This window comes from Rhinolophus sinicus, chromosome 14 (assembly GCF_057876585.1).
Source record: "Rhinolophus sinicus isolate RSI-liver-muscle chromosome 14, RSI-T2T, whole genome shotgun sequence".
NCBI lineage: Eukaryota > Metazoa > Chordata > Mammalia > Chiroptera > Rhinolophidae > Rhinolophus > Rhinolophus sinicus.
The window spans coordinates 173,222,927-173,235,292 of record NC_142514.1 but is presented as its reverse complement, the minus strand read 5'-3'; the positions used below and the strand labels follow the sequence as shown (position 1 = coordinate 173,235,292).

The following is a 12,366-nucleotide window of genomic DNA, read 5'->3' as shown; positions in this document are numbered from 1 at the left end:
CCGAGTTGATCCAACCTACCATTTCCCCTTCACCTCCCGGCACAATCCCAACTCTTCAGCCAGACTGAGAAACCAGGCAGTTTCTTAAAAATTCCCTGAATACTCTAACCTCCTTGCTTTTGCCTAGCTATTTCCCTCTGTCTTTCTTGTGGCTGCGGAAAGCCTTTCAATCCTTACGGCTCACCCAAAATTCCACCTCCTCCATGAAGCTTTCCTGAAGAACCCTTTCATCTTGTCTTCATTACGTCCTATCAGAGTCACTGGTACTCTTGTCTTAGTTCCTTCCCAGACAGTAAACAACGAAAGAATGGGATCAATGTGTCATCGTTTATCATTCATCACGTGGGATGGAGGGTGGTGGGGAGGATTTTCCAGTAGATGCTCACTAAGCTCGGTTTGAAATGAACATCTTCTCCCCCAACAGGCACCACCTACTGACCCTCTCCCTGCCACACCAAACTCTAATCTTATGCCATTCAAATGCTTAAAGAGGGGAGTCTGTGGCCCCAAGTTGATCCAAACTCAACCGGGACTTGGGAGCCCAGACAAAAAGTTCTGCTCAGGTCTCACTAACTCCAGTGTCTCACTTCTTCTCAGCACCGATTCTAAGCACACAAACACACACTCTCTCCTCCACATAGTGCAGCCTTCAGTCAGACTCTGTCCCATAGTACTTTCCAGCTGGTTCTAAAGTGCAGGGCTCGTCTCCCCAGGAGATGCAGGGAGCCGGCATGCAGCATTCCATTCTCCTTCACTGTCCAACCCTGATCAAACAGGTAACAGGTGCCCACACTGCCCCTCAGCTTCAGCCCAAGCCAAGTGTGCAATAGAAGGGCTGGATTCAAGCCACCAGAGCAGTACAGACCCATGAAATCTCATTTAGCCCAGAACCCTGGGTGTGACTTATCCTCTCCAGCAGGGGCATGGACGGGATGGGAAGCCCTCACTGTCAGCAACTCAAAATGAGGGCAGAGCCCATCTCTGGATGGTTCACCTCTGTACCCCTGAGCACCATCTAATATACATAGGTGCTCAGTAAACATTTGGGGGTTTACTTAATTGGACAGCTGTCAACCTCAAGCAATATTACAGAAAATTCAGCCACTCTTTGGTCCAGATGACACTCTGAACCCCACCCTGCAATGGACAAAGTGATGCTGGAGACAAATGGCAATTTCTGGCTCTCACAGGTCAGGAGGGGATGCAGCCAGCATCTGACCCTCCAAAAACAGGCTCATTCCCAGGCAGGAAGCCAGCCTACCACCTGCCCAGCCACATCAGAGCAGCTGTCTTGTGGTGAGGCCTCGCTGGACGCCTGGCGCCTTGCTAAGTACTGTATACCCATTATTCCATTAAGTCCTCACTACTGCCATTGGGTACTGTTATTATTCCCATTTTACAGATGGGGAAACTGAAGCTTGGAAAGGGAGTGGAATCCAAGTCAGTTTGGGCCCAAAGCCCAAGCTCATGACCACTGAACTAGGCTGCCCAGCTACCATGGCCCTGGCACAGAGCACCCGCTACCACTAAGGACAGAAGCCTCCAGACCCAGGAACTAACCCTGGGTTCGCAGCAAGAGCCCCAAGCCCTGGGCTTGACTCTAAGCCCAAAGTTTCGCAGGGTTTTTCACTTCTCTTCCCTACTCACCGAGATAAGAACTTGTCCCCTGCTTTCCACCCCAGGCCTCCCAGGCCAAGGCACCTGGAAAAGCCCTTGGAGAGGGACAAAAGCCCCGTTGAGTTTCTGGCCTGCACTCATATGGGGCTCTCAGAGTTGGGGGGAAAGGGAGACTGAAACCTTCCTGACTTGGGCTCAACTCCCGCTTCATGCTCACAGAAACTTTGCTTTGCTCAGTGCCACTCCGCAGGCAGAGAAACTGCAGCCTGGGCAGCGCGATCTGAATACCTGTGGCTGAACTGCAGTCGTTCTCACCTGCCAGCCCTCACCTTCCGGGGTTTTACTGAGAAAGGGCAACTCCACGGGCAAACGGGAGTTCACCTGGTTCAACCTCCTCCTTTTACTGGAACCCTAGAGGTCCAAAACCGGCTGGGGGGACGGGCCCCGGGTCACACAGCTGGTGCATGGCGGAGCCGGAGAACTTAGGCTCCTTCTCACCCACCCACCAGCTGACTTCGTGGCCCGACCTGCCACTTGTTCCGAGAAAGCTACCCAAGCGCGCTTAGGAAGTGGGGGCGAAAACTAACTTTGCTACTGGTTGTCCAGCCGGCCTCCCCCCGTCCCTTCTCACCTGCTGGCTCTGCTTTTTGCTCGGTCCTGCAAGCCTGGCTTCGCCCGCTCGCGCCTCAGTCTGACTCCGACTGCGCAGCGCTGGGTTCAGTCACTCGACAGTGCCCCCCCAGCGGCCCTCAGGGAAAGCAACGGCCTTAGCCAGGCCCCGCCCCCGCTTGAGGAAACGCCCCTGACACGCCCCCTGGCTTCCAGACTCTGGTCCGCCAGCCCCGCCCCCGGGCGATGCTGGAACGTAGCCTGACTCCTAGCCCTGCCAGGCTCCGCCCCCCACGGCTTCCCTACTCTAACGCGGCCAGCCCCGCCCTGCGACCTACTGAGGGTGGGGCCCCGCCTTTTGCCCTGCCCCACTGTGCCCTCTCAATCGATCCCGTCAGCCCCGCCCCCAGGCGCGCAGAAGATGAGGTCCGCTTCTGGGCCCGCCTCCTAGGCCCTGTCCTCTGTGCGCCTCCAGCCCCTCGGCCCTTCCCGGATAAAGCCTGAATCCCGGCCTGGCCCGGCCCTGCGCTCAAGACCTGCTGGATGGGAAGCCCCCCTCACAGCGATACCTAACGGTCCCGCAACTCTTTGTCCTTCCTCGTACTCCCCAGGCCCCTCTCAGGCCGCTGGCCCTACTCCCCAGGCCCTCCCACCGCCCCCATCACATTCTCCTCCCCGCCTATCCCGGCCCCCAGGCCCTTGTAGAGTGAGACCACGCCCCAGGCATGCCCCTTCCCTGCCTCAGCACCTTCCTAAACCTGCCCTGTCCTGCCAACCCCAACCCCCGGCGGGCAGGCCTCTGGCCCCCACGCTGGCATTCCAGGGCGGTTGTATCCGGGTACAACCTGGGAACCCGGAACGGCGTGGGAGCGGTTTGCGTTCCAAGTCCCGACCTCTGTCAGGAGGCGGCTAGGGCCCAAACACTTTTTGAAAATATTAACAGCTACCGCTGATTAAACTCTCGCCAGGGGCTGGGCTCTATGCCATGCACTGTAAAAACTACTGGCTCTTGAATTTGCAGGACTCCATGCAAATATTGCGTCCATTTTACCCAAGAGCAACCTGAGGCTGAGAGACGGGAAGTCATAGCCTCTGAGTCTCACACTGGAGGTGAGTGGGATCCAGCCCCAGGCCCTGAATCACAGGCTAGATGCTGCCCCAGCCTGCCTGGACTGGCCGGCCCCTGCAGAAGTGGCCCAAGCCAGCCAGCTGTTGGGGCAGTGCCCAGCAAGCTGCCTGCAGTGACGGAGGAGGCCTGGGGTGATGAGGGGGGTGGCAGGAGGGGCTGCTGGCCTGGGCCCTCAGAAGCTGGCTTTCGCCTTTGAGAAGTGGCCCAGAATTAAGATGGGCTGCAAAAGGTCTCCAGATGTCATTGGTGGCCCCAACCTGTATCCCAGCCTGTGCATTGCTAGACCCCAGGGACCAGCTTCAGACAGGTTACCTACCAGGGCCATTCACCTGTGCAGCTGACAAAGCTTTCACTCCCATTAGCTCATTGGCATCTCACAAGGACGTCATTGTGGGGATGGTATGATTATTACCTCCCTGCATGGGTGAAGTAGGGTGGGAACTGGATCCCGGCCCAGCAAAGTCTCCCAAAGTATAGTCCTTAGAGCAGCAGCAGCAGCAGCAGCAGCAGCTGGGAACTTACTAGGAATGTGTGTTTTGGGGCCTCATCCCAGACCTACTGAATGAGAAACTGGGGAAGAGCCTAGCAATTTGTTTTAACAAGGCCTCCAGGTGATTTGAACCACACTCAAGTTTGAGAACCACTCACTGTTCAGCAAAATGGCGAAGAAGTTCGGGTGGTCGGACAATCACACAAACCAGGTAGACCCGTGGGAGCCTTGTGGCCCAAGGCAAGATAAGGTACTGTCGATGTAAGAAACATCCAAACCTGTAGAGAATTTTCATGAGCTTATTTGAGCCAAAACTGACAATCACCAGGAAGCAAGATCTCAAATGCTTTGGAGAAGGACAGTTTTGCAGTTTCTTTTATACATTTCAAATTAAGGAGGGAACTTGAGGAAGATTGCATGAAGGTGGGAGAAAGGACAAGTGGGGGTTGGATTACAGGATAGTTACCAAGATTATGTGCACTCTTGAGGGTGGTTACAATTACTTCAAAGGTGTGTTAACCTAGATGCACAGAAGCAATGGACAGGGCTTGCTGAAGACAAAGGTAAACTTTTTACTAAAGGAGTTATAGGCCTAGGGCATGACTACCCACCATGACCTGCCCAGTTAGGAATTTAGGATCAGATCACCCTGTGAGGTTACTTTCCATAGAACTGCTTTTTTGACCATAGTACTTAACCTTTCTGTGATGAGCCCTTAAAAGGGAATAATAATAATACCAATCTTGAGGGTAGCTGTTGAGAATTAAATGTGATACTGTTCATGCAGCGTTAGCCCATTCTTGGGCACTGTGCATGCTCAATAAACGTTTTCTTTCCAGTAAAAAGTCTTCATAGAATTTCCACACCAACTTGTTCTTCCCACAGAGGGACACCATCTATCCTGCAAGAGGCCAAGAGCCTAACAAGCTCCAGATGACATCAGTGCTGCTGGTCCAGGGACCACACTTTGAGAACTACTGTGCTAGTCTGTCCTGGGCTGAGTTCCTAGCCAACCTATGTAAAATGCGCATAGAGTGCTCTCTTCTACTCTGGTCCAGGTCTCCTCCCCTCAAGCTGGGGGTGTTTGTGATGGTGATTGGCAGTTGGCAAAACAGCTGGATCCCATTGGCCCCTCCTTCCCCCAGGCAGACATTTGATCACACTAGTCCCATCTGCTACCCCTTCCTGTCTCTGTCACTCCAGATTAGAGATGGGGGCAGCTGTGGCAACATGGAGGGCACTCTGCAGTCAGCTTCTGGAATTTCCCCCATCCTCTGCAGCCCCATAGAAGAGGATCTCCCTATAGCCTGGGGCACTGGTCCTATACCACAGAATGACCGACCGCAGCATATTAATAGTGCAAATTAAGGCCGACATACCTTATATATAAACATTTAACAGACTGGAAAACAAAACATGTTTATACTCCTGCCTTGAGAAATATTCTTTATAATGACCAAGAAGGCTGTGTTCAAATATAGAATTCTTGGACTCTTTGGAATTCTATGCAGGAACATGACAGTGTGAGGTGGTGGGCCAGCCCTGACTCCAGCCCTCAGCCCACCCACCCTGATTCTCTTCCTGGCCCCATGTCTGTCCCGTGTCACAAGTGGCCTAGAACCCAGGCATGTGAACACCCAGCCCATGTGCCCAAACGGTCCATATACCTTGCCTACAGCTACCACTCAGTCACCCCTCTAAGGGTACGCTCAGGGGCATGTTGTACCCCTGGAAGGATGGACCTGGTGCTTGTGTATGCCCTAAAACTGGTCTTGGGTCATTTGGCAGAGATTTCCAGGGGTTTAGAAACCTAAAGCATGCACACAGGTGCAGGCTCTCAGTGGACACAGACGACCTCTTTTGCCCAGGTCTATGCCATTTGCCTTTCTATCCCCAGCACCTATCACAATGCCTGCACAAATTGAAAACTTAAGGGACAGTTATTGAGTAGATGTGTGTCTGAGTTCTCTACTGAAATATCCTCTTGGGGCCCGGCCTGGTGGCTCAGGTGGTTGGAGCGCCGTGCTCCTAACGCTGGAGGTTTCCGGTTCGATTCCCAAATGGGCCAGTGAGCTGCGCCCTCTACAGTTAAAATTGTGAACAACAGCTCTCCCTAGCGCGGGAGGTGGAGGGGGCGGTGGTGGTAAATATGTTGGGTTGTTTCTCCCAGCATTTCTTCTCTTCCAGCAGGAGTCAGACTTGTCATGGCTCACCCTGGGCATTTTGCCAGGTACAGAGCAGGGCCGCCTCTAGGGAGAGACTACTTCCATCTTTTGTGAAATTCTTCAGTTCATTCAAAGGTGAAGCCAGGAGGTCTGGAGGTGGGAAAAGGGGCAAGAAGAACCACTCTAGAAAGCCTTGAGAGAAGATATCAAATGGCCAACTGGGAGACAGGGGAGATCCTACAACAATACCTCAAAGGATATGGCCATGGCGTTCCCAGCTTCTCAGAAGAGCCCCCACCTGAAATGTGGCCCAGTAGCGGCAGAGCCAGAGACCTGAAGGTTCTCGTGGGCAAGAACTTGGCTGTCCGGGTCTCACTGGTGCCTGGGCTAGGTAAGGCTCCAAGACTTTTACCCAACTCCGGGGGGGAGGAGGGAGGGAGGGAGAGTGGTGCATCTGTTTCCTGTTGCTCTGTAACAAACCACCCAATCACTTCGTCCATAAATCTGCAATTTCAGGGGGATTCAGTGGGACGGGCTCATCTGTGTTCTGTGCAATGTCAGTTGGTTGAGTTGCAGGTAGAGGATCCTGTGGGGACAGAGCCCCAGAGAGCAGTTTCCAGGCTCTCGGCCTCACATATACAGGTGCTGGCTCAGGTAGTAAATGGCCATCAACTGTGATTGGATGGCCATCAGCTGTGGCTAGTTGGCCGTCAACTATAACCAGTGAGCCATTGGCCACTAATATAACTGCTGTGGCTATGCTAGCAAAAAAATGGGGGCTAGCAAGAAGATGGTGGCTGAGCCTGCAAGCGGCGGAGTAAGGGTTGAGAATTGTGTGGCTCCTGTTTCCTGTGTCTCCAACCCAGCCGCCAGCGAGAATATAGTAGTATGACTCCCCTACCTATAGCTCCGTGGGTGTTCCTTTTTGGCCTCACCATGTCCTGTGTTCTTATGTGGGGAGCGGGAGCAGAAACCCCGCCAGACGCCCCCCACGACAATCCATTTTCAAAATAGTGCCCTCACATGGCTAGCAAGTTGGTGCTCAGCCAGAGCTGGAGACCAACACCTCAGTTCTTCTCCATGAGGCTTCTCTGCAGGCTGTTTGGGTGTCCTCATTGCAAGACAGCTGGGTTTCGGGAGCAGAGAACAAGATAGAAGCACATGGCATTTTCTGACCTAGCCTTTAATCGTGTCACATCGCTTCCTTTGTATTCTATTAGTGGAGACAATCACAAAGGCCCACCCAGTTCAAGGGAAGGGGACATAGTCTCTCTGTCTCAATGTGGGGGTGGCAAAGTTCTAGAAGAGCTTGCAGGATAGACAGTATTGTTGCACACGTTCTTGCTGGCAAGGGCTTCAATCTAGAAAATACACCCTATTCCAAATAGGTCCTCAGAATGACGGGAGTAGAGATGCCTCTGATGAGAACCAAGAGTCTGAATTAAGCTGATTTAAAGAAAGAGGTGGATAATATTTCTCACACAACCATTTGTGCATGAATGAATACGTCCCAAGTGGACAATGAGCCTTCAGTACTTGAGTTATTTATCTTCCTTCTTCAGTTCTCAGAATGGAGTTAGCACCTCCCTCCCCTCCACCTGCACTGTTTCCTTAAAGTAATAAATCTAAATAGCACTCATTCGATCCTCATAACAATCACCCTATGAGGTGCAGACAATTATAGTGCCCGTTTCCAAGATGTAGAAATGGAAGCACTGAGAAGTTAACTTACCCAAGGTCACAAAACTAGTGAGTGATAGAAAAACAAGACACGAAAGTTGATCGCCAACCCAGTTTTCTGTTCTAGAAACTGAGTCCCAGGGGAAAGGCCCAAGCTGGGCAGGACGTAGGTACCCAGATTCTGAGCACCCAACAGAGAGCCCCATGGTCTATCCCTAAAGGCTCACACTGGTCAAAAATCTCTGCGCCCCCCCACCCCCCCCAGAGTCTTCAAAGGACCCTGCTTCCTGTTGGAGAAGCAGAAAGAAGGCTGGTCCCTTGGCACAAGTCTGCCCTGCATTTTGTTCTCTTGCTGAGTCTCTGGCTCGGAGGTGGTTAAAAGCATTTCCTCAAGCCTGGGTTTATTTCTAAGCATGATAATTCCTGCCTTTGAATGGGCTCAGCAGAACCCCAACTTTGACTTTCTTCTCCAAAGGCCTGAATGAGGAGCTGGACTCGAAACCCATTACAGCTGGGTTGTAGCTGGGACAGGACCTAAGTGCCCACCAAAGAGACCGAGCCATTGATTCCTCCCAGGCTCAGTCATTTAAGGAAGGTCATTTAGACCCCTGCTCTGACCCACCCGCCCCTGCTACGTCTGAAAGTCCAGGGTTAATCCCACCCAGACCTGGTCTCAGGGGGCTTTCAGCACAGTGGGGAAACTGACCCATAAACCAGTGCAGTGGTGCCCTGCGATGTTACAATAACAATAGCTGTGACACCAGCAATAATAGCAGCCTTCATTGTTGTTTTAAAGTAAGCTGTTACCATGCGCTAGATATTTTAAAGAGGAATTTGAGTATATTTAATTAATTTGATAACTAGCATTTGTATCGTACTTCATATATTATGAAGTTTTGGTTAACTATTTGAAACTATCAAATGATGTCTCCCCATCGATAATTCTCTGTTTTACCTGTTATTTTCATTTTTTTGGGTACCAGCCCAACCCTGTGGTAGGGGTTGGGTACCTCAGTCATGAGCCCACACTCCAATATATGCTAATTTATTCATTTATAATTGAGACGTGTGCACTAATTTGCTAGCCATTTTGCATCCTTTGAACCATACACAAAAACAAAATTTAATAAGACAAAAGTAAAATGTTATTTAAAGCATTCAATATATACAAAAATAAAAATAAAGAAATTCTATTATTTTCTCCTTGAACTCCAGTAGATCATGTTGGGGACCATCTACCATGGCCTCCATTTCCACAAGGAAGAGTTATTGGAGCAGAAAACAGAGAAATTGCCTTTGGGCAATACTTTTTCAGTGTCTCAAGAGATTCATGAGTCCCTGAGATGGATGGGGAGATGCTGCAGAAAGGGGATCAGAAACAGGAGCTCTCAGATCTGCCATTGGGTGGAGTTGCACAAAACCAGGGTGAAGTCCCTCCCTGAATTAGCCCAAGGTTAAAAAGAACATTGCTGTGGCCCAAGAAGCCAATGTTGTGGACCTTTCCCCTATTGTACAGTTGAGAACACCAAAGCTCAGAGACTTGAGTTGAACAGGTGTTGAATTTGTCGCCAGCATTTCAAAATTAGGAAATTTCACATGAACATTTAGATTCACAGCTTCTGTTGAAAAATAGAAAAATCCAGACACCCCAATGTGTATTCTGACAGGGCAACAATTGGCTAGGCGTGAGTGTGGCTGCCCCTTTTAATTGTGATCTACACCCTCCAGCTGGCCACAGTCCCCACCACTCCCTGTTGCCCACCCCACCTGCTTCTCTCATTTCTGTGACCTGTCTAGTCCCCGCCGTCCCTGAGTTTGCAATCCTGGTCTCAGCAGATACCGGTTGAATTGGCCTTCATACTGAGAGCTTTCGGGGTAGCAGCAGTGCCCCACAGACCTTTGCAGGAAGACAGGGACACCACATTCTTTTTTCTCCTTCTCTCCACCATCCTCCCTATGAAAGCTGCAGTGTTAATACAGCCCTCCTGTGAGAGATGGTTTAGGCTCAAGTCTTTGCTGTGCTAACTTTCTAGCCAGGTGCCCGGAGGCACGCCTCTTCATCTCTCTTGGTCTGTTTCCTCACCTGTAAGCTGCGTGCAATGCACGCACAACATTGCTATTTTGGAGTTATAAGATAGACTAGTTGTCTCCAAGTCATTACTTTCACCAACAGAAATGGAGAGAGGAAAACAATAAATAAAAATTATTAAACCTCTCCACTCTTCCATCCAAAATGAGCATTTATCGCCCTCTGGTGTCCACAGCGCTCAGTGCAGCCAATCAAGAGAAGCCTGGAGAGAGACTAGGAGAGGAAAGACTGGAGGGAGATGGGAGGGAGAGGAGAGGATTCCCACCCCCTTCTGGCCTTAGGTTAATTCAGGCCGCAGGAGCAGAGTGGAGCCCTGGCAAGAGGGTCAGGTGAAGATAGGCATGGAATTAGGTCTCCTTAGCAGGTTCCAACTGCAGATTCCCTATCCAAGGAAACCTGAGCTATGGGAGTTACAAGCCAATGCTTACTTAGCTTACAGTCCCCTGGGTGGAGAGGCCTCAAGGGCCCATTTCTCTTATTTAATAATGGCGATGAAATAATATTAACTATAGCAGGCATTATAAGCGTAGGAAGTGGAATCTGGTTGTTAATGCAGAAAGATTTTCTTAAAGGCACTTGGAAAGCCCCCTGAATTGTTGAGTACGGGGTTGGGGTTGGCTGGAGAGTCAGGCTCAAGCTCAGTTTTCAGGAATAAGGCCTCAAACTACATGCAGAACTAGCCTAACTGTCATCCTCCTCCTCCTCCATCTGACACCTATTTGTCCCAAGAAGTCAACTTTGGAACCAAGGTGTTCATCTCTGTCACACCAGCAAAACCCAGAAGTGCCTCACAGAGCCTGTTCCCCCCACCCCCAAACCCCCCAATCCAAGGCTTGCATGTGAGCATCTGACTGGAGGAGGCGAGGCCACTGCCTGCAGGCTGGCTGCCAGGGAGGCTGGGAATTACAGTTCCAGAGCCCACTTTGGGAGGTAGAACTTGTAATGTGGGGATTTCATTAAATACAGAAAGACTATTCAAAAGATGCAGCTGTGAGTATGACAGATGTCCAACACAGCTTCTACTGCTGGAGGGCATGCTACGTGCCACGCTCTGGGCACTCTCTCATCTGATTCTCACACTGGCCCACTGTGATGGGAAGAGTTACCATCCCCATTTTATTGAGAAGGAAACAAAGGCTCAGTGAGTTTAAATAATTTGAATAAGATCTCACAGCTGGTAAGTGGCAAAGGCGGGAGCAGGCCAGGCCTCTAAAACCCAACAAATGTGCTATATTGCCTCCCTAAAGGGCCTCCTTTTTTAGAATTCACATCCCATTTGCTAAGAATGGGCCATGGAGCCTAGGACGAGGGCACAGAAAGGGCTCCAGAGGTCACCTAACCTAACTACTTTTCCAGTGCTACCCCTTAGCGCTTTATTAGTCAGCTTTTGTGAAGGTATGCTGCAGTAACAAAGAACCCTGACAATCTCATTGACTTAGAACGAGAAAGGTTTATTTCTCATTTATGATAAATGACCACTGAGGATTGCCGTAGGTCAAGTGAGGCTCTGTTCCTTGTGTCTTCGTCATTCCCAGATTCAAGATGAAAAGTTGGCCCCTATTTGGGATATACTGCTCTCATGGGAGAAGGAAAAAGAGCAATGGCCAAGCTCCATGATGGCCCTCAAAGCTTTTGCTCAGATGTGGCATCTGTCCCTTTTGCCCACATTCCACTGGTTAAAAGCAAGTCACACAGCTGAACTCCATGAACTCCACATCGTTGGGAAGAAAAGTGTTCTCTCTCAGGTTAGCCAATCACATGACAATGAGCAGGACAATCTAATCTTCTTACAGGGATGGGGAGAGGATAATTGGGAACAAAAGACATTCTGCCACCAGCCCCTCCAGCACTGGTAACTGGATTCCGGGTAGCAGAGTTACCACCTATGCCAGTTACAAAGCAACTGAATGCAAGAGATCACACTGAGTACTCACATTTAACTACAATTCATTCCTTCATTCCACAGATGTTTGCCGAGTGCCTCCTGTGTATTGGATAATATTCCAGTACTGAGGAGACAGTAGTAAACAGTCAAAGGCCCTCTCCTTTTCAGCTTTTTACCTTCCAGTGAAGGATGGGCAATAATATATAATATGGAGGATGGTAGGAAGTGAACAGGAGACTAGTAATGGAGGGTAAAGGGTAGGAAGAGGGAAGTTGTTTCGTATAACGGGTCGGGGAACCCATCTGAGCAGATGATGTGTGAGCAGAGACCTGAAAGAAGTGAAAGAGTGAGACCTTGAAGATATCTAGAGGAAGGACATCCCAGCAGAGGGGTTGCATGTGCAACGGACCTACGGCTGAAGCAAGGTTGGAATAGGTTGAGTGTGGGACAAATAACAGGAAATGAAGCCAGAGAGGTGTCAGAGGCCCGATGACAGATGGTCTGCCAGGTTTGCTTGGGCTTTTACTCAGAGGGGAGGATTTGAGCATGGCAGTGGCACGATCCAACTTGTGTTTTAACAGGATCCCTCGGGCTGCTGGCTTGAGAACAGACCTTAGAGAGGTGACCAGTGAGGAGGCCATTACAACTAATCCAGGCGGATGTTCCCTGGAGCAAGGTGGTCCAGGGAGTATTCAGGACACA

General features: G+C 50.6%; 1 protein-coding gene and 1 long non-coding RNA gene across 5 annotated transcripts in view; one reads left to right on the top strand and one right to left on the bottom strand.

Annotated features, from left to right (window-relative positions):
• Positions 1-2,389, bottom strand: part of CD82 (CD82 molecule) — a 50,627-nt gene extending 48,238 nt beyond the window's left edge. For 2 of the 4 annotated variants that reach the window (XM_019746449.3, XM_019746450.3), the window contains exon 1: positions 2,249-2,389. The gene's annotated coding sequence lies outside the window, so the exon portion shown is untranslated. The remainder of the gene's footprint in view (positions 1-2,248) is intronic. The other 2 variants (XM_019746451.3, XM_074336251.2) reach the window with 2 other exon arrangements.
• Positions 2,390-2,479: 90 nt separating this feature from the next.
• LOC148755894 (uncharacterized) lies at positions 2,480-5,365 on the top strand. Its single transcript, XR_016018356.1, has 4 exons — positions 2,480-2,801; positions 3,248-3,336; positions 3,959-4,095; positions 4,731-5,365. It is a non-coding gene; the product is annotated as an uncharacterized LOC148755894 (long non-coding RNA).
• The last annotated feature ends 7,001 nt before the right edge of the window (positions 5,366-12,366 follow it).